The sequence below is a fragment of the Oncorhynchus kisutch genome, linkage group LG13 (genome assembly GCF_002021735.2).
Source record: "Oncorhynchus kisutch isolate 150728-3 linkage group LG13, Okis_V2, whole genome shotgun sequence".
Classification (NCBI taxonomy): domain Eukaryota; kingdom Metazoa; phylum Chordata; class Actinopteri; order Salmoniformes; family Salmonidae; genus Oncorhynchus; species Oncorhynchus kisutch.
The window spans coordinates 3310305-3317411 of record NC_034186.2 but is presented as its reverse complement, the minus strand read 5'-3'; positions in this window follow the sequence as shown (position 1 = coordinate 3317411).

Below are 7107 nucleotides of genomic sequence, written 5' to 3'. Positions count from 1 at the left end.
TTATTAAATAACACTCTGTACAGACTAGACTGAGGTTATAGACTGTCTTAGTGGTTATTAAATAACACTCCGTACAGACTAGACTGAGGTTATAGACTGTCTTAGTGGTTATTAAATAACACTCTGTACAGACTAGACTGAGGTTATAGACTGTCTTAGTGGTTATTAAATAACACTCCGTACAGACTAGACTGAGGTTATAGACTGTCTTAGTGGTTATTAAATAACACTCTGTACAGACTAGACTGAGGTTATAGACTGTCTTAGTGGTTATTAAATAACACTCTGTACAGACTAGACTGAGGTTATAGACTGTCTTAGTGGTTATTAAATAACACTCTGTACAGAGTAGACTGAGGTTATAGATTGTCTTAGTGGTTATTAAATAACACTCTGTACAGACTAGACTGAGGTTATAGATTGTCTTAGTGGTTATTAAATAACACTCTGTACAGAGTAGACTGAGGTTATAGATTGTCTTAGTGGTTATTAAATAACACTCTGTACAGACTAGACTGAGGTTATAGATTGTCTTAGTGGTTATTAAATAACACTCTGTACAGACTAGACTGAGGTTATAGATTGTCTTAGTGGTTATTAAATAACACTCTGTACAGACTAGACTGAGGTTATAGACTGTCTTAGTGGTTATTAAATAACACTCTGTACAGACTAGACTGAGGTTATAGACTGTCTTAGTGGTTATTAAATAACACTCTGTACAGACTAGACTGAGGTTATAGATTGTCTTAGTGGTTATTAAATAACACTCTGTACAGACTAGACTGAGGTTATAGATTGTCTTAGTGGTTATTAAATAACACTCTGTACAGAGTAGACTGAGGTTATAGATTGTCTTAGTGGTTATTAAATAACACTCTGTACAGACTAGACTGAGGTTATAGATTGTCTTAGTGGTTATTAAATAACACTCTGTACAGAGTAGACTGAGGTTATAGATTGTCTTAGTGGTTATTAAATAACACTCTGTACAGACTAGACTGAGGTTATAGATTGTCTTAGTGGTTATTAAATAACACTCTGTACAGACTAGACTGAGGTTATAGACTGTCTTAGTGGTTATTAAATAACACTCTGTACAGACTAGACTGAGGTTATAGACTGTCTTAGTGGTTATTAAATAACACTCTGTACAGACTAGACTGAGGTTATAGACTGTCTTAGTGGTTATTAAATAACACTCTGTACAGAGTAGACTGAGGTTATAGACTGTCTTAGTGGTTATTAAATAACACTCTGTACAGAGTAGACTGAGGTTATAGATTGTCTTAGTGGTTATTAAATAACACTCTGTACAGACTAGACTGAGGTTATAGACTGTCTTAGTGGTTATTAAATAACACTCTGTACAGAGTAGACTGAGGTTATAGACTGTCTTAGTGGTTATTAAATAACACTCTGTACAGAGTAGACTGAGGTTATAGATTGTCTTAGTGGTTATTAAATAACACTCTGTACAGACTAGACTGAGGTTATAGATTGTCTTAGTGGTTATTAAATAACACTCTGTACAGAGTAGACTGAGGTTATAGATTGTCTTAGTGGTTATTAAATAACACTCTGTACAGACTAGACTGAGGTTATAGATTGTCTTAGTGGTTATTAAATAACACTCTGTACAGAGTAGACTGAGGTTATAGATTGTCTTAGTGGTTATTAAATAACACTCTGTACAGACTAGACTGAGGTTATAGACTGTCTTAGTGGTTATTAAATAACACTCTGTACAGACTAGACTGAGGTTATAGACTGTCTTAGTGGTTATTAAATAACACTCTGTACAGAGTAGACTGAGGTTATAGACTGTCTTAATAATGGTTATTAAATAACACTCTGTACAGAGTAGACTGAGGTTATAGACTGTCTTAGTGGTTATTAAATAACACTCTGTACAGAGTAGACTGATGTTATAGACTGTCTTAGTGGTTATTAAATAACACTCTGTACAGACTAGACTGAGGTTATAGACTGTCTTAGTGGTTATTAAATAACACTCTGTACAGAGTAGACTGAGGTTATAGACTGTCTTAGTGGTTATTAAATAACACTCTGTACAGAGTAGACTGAGGTTATAGACTGTCTTTGGTTATTAAATAACACTCTGTACAGACTAGACTGAGGTTATAGACTGTCTTAGTGGTTATTAAATAACACTCTGTACAGAGTAGACTGGGGTTATAGACTGTCTTAATAATGGTTATTAAATAACACTCTGTACAGAGTAGACTGAGGTTATAGACTGTCTTAGTGGTTATTAAATAACACTCTGTACAGAGTAGACTGAGGTTATAGACTGTCTTAGTGGTTATTAAATAACACTCTGTACAGACTAGACTGAGGTTATAGACTGTCTTAGTGGTTATTAAATAACACTCTGTACAGAGTAGACTGAGGTTATAGACTGTCTTAGTGGTTATTAAATAACACTCTGTACAGACTAGACTGAGGTTATAGACTGTCTTAGTGGTTATTAAATAACACTCTGTACAGAGTAGACTGAGGTTATAGATTGTCTTAGTGGTTATTAAATAACACTCTGTACAGAGTAGACTGAGGTTATAGACTGTCTTAGTGGTTATTAAATAACACTCTGTACAGAGTAGACTGAGGTTATAGACTGTCTTAGTGGTTATTAAATAACACTCTGTACAGAGTAGACTGAGGTTATAGACTGTCTTAGTGGTTATTAAATAACACTCTGTACAGAGTAGACTGAGGTTATAGATTGTCTTAGTGGTTATTAAATAACACTCTGTACAGACTAGACTGAGGTTATAGATTGTCTTAGTGGTTATTAAATAACACTCTGTACAGAGTAGACTGAGGTTATAGACTGTCTTAGTGGTTATTAAATAACACTCTGTACAGAGTAGACTGAGGTTATAGACTGTCTTAGTGGTTATTAAATAACACTCTGTACAGAGTAGACTGAGGTTATAGACTGTCTTAATAATGGTTATTAAATTCTACTCTGTACAGACTAGACTGAGGTTATAGACTGTCTTAGTGGTTATTAAATAACACTCTGTACAGACTAGACTGAGGTTATAGATTGTCTTAGTGGTTATTAAATAACACTCTGTACAGACTAGACTGAGGTTATAGATTGTCTTAGTGGTTATTAAATAACACTCTGTACAGACTAGACTGAGGTTATAGACTGTCTTAGTGGTTATTAAATAACACTCTGTACAGAGTAGACTGAGGTTATAGACTGTCTTAGTGGTTATTAAATAACACTCTGTACAGACTAGACTGAGGTTATAGATTGTCTTAGTGGTTATTAAATAACACTCTGTACAGAGTAGACTGAGGTTATAGACTGTCTTAGTGGTTATTAAATAACACTCTGTACAGAGTAGACTGAGGTTATAGATTGTCTTAGTGGTTATTAAATAACACTCTGTACAGACTAGACTGAGGTTATAGATTGTCTTAGTGGTTATTAAATAACACTCTGTACAGAGTAGACTGAGGTTATAGATTGTCTTAGTGGTTATTAAATAACACTCTGTACAGAGTAGACTGAGGTTATAGACTGTCTTAATAATGGTTATTAAATTCTACTCCGTACAGAGTAGACTGAGGTTATAGACTGTCTTAATAATGGTTATTAAATTCTACTCCGTACAGAGTAGACTGAGGTTATAGACTGTCTTAATAATGGTTATTAAATTCTACTCTGTACAGACTAGACTGAGGTTATAGACTGTCTTAGTGGTTATTAAATAACACTCTGTACAGAGTAGACTGAGGTTATAGACTGTCTTAGTGGTTATTAAATTACACTTTGTAAAGTGGTGTACACAGCTGGCTAGACTAACTACACTAACTAGGTTAACTTACCAATAACACTAACTAACAGTTTTTTTTAGCTGACATGGGCTAACTGAACGGCTGCCAGTGACTGACAAAACAAGGAGAACAACTGCTGATGCAAAAACCGCATTCTAAAAAAAAACATTGTGTGTGTGTGTGTGTGTGTGTGTGTGTGTGTATGTGTGTGTGTGTGTGTGTGTGTGTGTGTGTGTGTGTGTGTATGTGTATGTGTGTGTGTGTGTGTGTGTGTGTGTGTGTGTGTGTGTGTGTGTGTGTGTGTGTGTGTGTGTATGTGTGTGTGTGTGTGTGTGTGTGTGTGTGTGTGTGTGTGTGTGTGTGTATGTGTATGTGTGTGTGTGTGTGTGTGTGTGTGTGTGTGTGTGTGTTAAGGCGCGTGTGTGTAATGAATAGCTTAATTAAGTGTAAGAAACTGTAGTCCTTCTCAGCAAACTAAGTGTAGACTTAGTAACTAGTAGATTGGTCGTCTGACTTCACAGCCACCTGGACTGTATGATTTTCATTGGATTTCCTGAATCCTGGTAACTAGGGCGGCAGGGTAGCCTAGTGGTTAGAGCGTTGGACCTGGTAACCGGAAGATTGCAAGATCGAATCGCCGAGCTGACAAGGTAAAAATCTGTCGTTCTTCCCCTGAACAAGGCAGTAAACAAGGCACTGTTCCTAGGCAGTCAATGAATATAAGAATTGGTTCTTAACGGACTTGCCTAGTTAAAGAAAGGGGGGGAAAAATCAATTCAAAGCATCATGTCTTGCTCTTCGTTAGGTGAAGCTACTGATGTGTAGAATAACTCTGGCCCTTCTCTCATACAATTTAAGGGCTTTATTGGCATGGGAAACATGTTTACATTGACAAAACAAGTTCCAAAAATAATAAAGACGTTTTCAAATGTCATATTACAACAGTGTTGTAACGATGTGCAAATAGTTCAAGTACAAAAGGGAAAATAAACATGGGTTGTATTTACAATGGTTTTTGTTCTTCACTTGTCTTGTGACAACAAGTCACAAATCTTGCTGCTGTGATGTCACACTGGTATTTCACCAAGTTGATATGGGAGTTTATCAAAATTGGGTTTGTTTTCGAATTCATTGTGGGTCTGTGTAATCTGAGGGTAATATGTGTCTCTAATATGGTCATACATTTGGCAGGAGGTTAGGAAGTGCAGCTCAGTTTCCACCTCATTTTGTGGGCAGTGAGCACATAGCCTGTCTTCTCTTGAGAGCCATGTCTGCCTACGGCGGCCTTTCTCAATAGCAAGGCTATGCTCACTGAGTCTGTACATAGTCAAAGCTTTCCTTAAGTTTGGGTCAGTCACAGTGGTCACATGTTCTGCCACTGTGTACTTTCTATTTAGGGACAAATAGCATTCTAGTTTGCTCTGTTTTTATGTTAATTATTTTTAATGTGTCAAGTAATTATCTTTTTGTTTTCTCATGATTTGATTGGGTCTAATTGTGTTGCTGTCATGGGGCTCTGTGGGGTGTGTTTGTGTTTGCGAACGGAGCCCCAGGACCAGCTTGCTTAGGGGACTCTTCTCCAGGTTCATCTAAGTGTAGGTGATGGCTTTGTTATGGAAGATTTGGGAATCGCTTCCTTTTAGGTGGTTGTAGAATTTAATGTCTCTTTTCTGGATTTTGATCATAAAATAAAAGAAATAAAGGTTAAAAAAATAGTAATAATTGGTGTTTTACTTTGTACACTGAGGATATTTTTGCAGAATTCTGCATGCAGAGTCTCAATTTGGTGTTTGTCCCATTTTGTGAAGTCTTGGTTGGTGAGAGGACCCCAGACCTCACAACCATGAAGGGAAATGGGCTCTAAAACTGATTCTAGGATTTTTTTGCAAGATCCTAATTGGTATGTCAAATTTTATGTTCCTTTTGATGGCACAGAAGGCCCTTCTTGCCTTGTCTCTCAGATCGTTCACAGCTTTGCGGAAGTTACCTGTGGCGCTGATGTTAAGGCCGAGGTATGTATAGTTTTTTTGTGTGCTCCAGGGCAACAGTGTCTAGATGGAATTTGCATTTGTGATCCTGAAAACAGGACCTATTTTGGAACGCCATTATTTTTGTCTTACTGAGATTTACTGTCAGGGCCCAGGTCTGACAGAATCTGTGCATAAGATCTAGGTGCTGCTGTAGGCCCTCCTTGGTTGGTGACAGAATCACCAGAATCACCAGATCATCAGCAAACAGTAGACATTTGTGCTATCGCTAATTTGTTGATATATATGTTGAAGAGGGTGGGGCTTAAGCTGCATCCCTGTCTCACCCCACGGCCATGTGGAAAGAATTGTGTGTTTTCTTTCCATTTTAACCTTGTTGTCACTTGTTGTTTGTGATTTTATAAAGTTGTATTATTTTCCCCCAACACCACTTTCCATCAATTTGTACAGCAGACCCTCATGCCAAATTGAGTCAAAAGTTTTTGGGAAATCAACAAAGCATGAGAATACTTTACCTTTGTTTTTGTTTGTTTCTTTGTCAATTAGTGTTTGCAGGGTGAATACGTGGTCTGTCATACGGTAATTTGACATTTGCTCAGTACATTGTTTTCACTGAGGAAATGTACAAGTCTGCTGTTAACAATGATAATGCAGGCGACTTTTCGAAGGTTGCTGTTGACGCATATCCCACGGTAAAATTTGTCCCCACTTTGTGGATTGGGGAGATCAGTCCTTGGTTCCAAATATTGGGGAAGATGCCAGAGCTGAGGATGATGTTAAAGAGTTTAAGTATAGCCAATTGGAATTGTGGTCTGTATATTTTATCATTTCATTTAGGATACCATCAACACCACAGGCCGTTTTGGGTTGGAGGGTTTTTATTTTGTCCTGTTGTTCATTCAATGTAGTTGGAGAATCCAATGGGTTCTGGTTGTCTTTAGTAGTTGATTCTAAGTTTTGTATTTGATCATGTGTATGATTTTGCTGTTTGTTCTTTGTTATAGGGCCAAAAAGATCGGAGAAGTGGTTTATCCATACATCTCCGTTTTGGATAGATAACTCTTCGTGTTGTTGTTTGTTTAGTGTTTTCCAGTTTTCCCAGAAGTGGTCAAAATCTATGGATTCATTAGTGACATTGAGCTGATTTCTCTCACTCTGGACCTCCTCTTGCTCTCTCTCTCCCTGGTCCTCCTCTTGCTCTCTCTCTCCCTGGTCCTCCTCTTGCTCTCTCTCTCTGGTCCTCCTCTCTCTCTCTCTCTCTCTCTCTCTGATCCTCCCTCTCTCTCTCTCTCTCTCTCTCTCT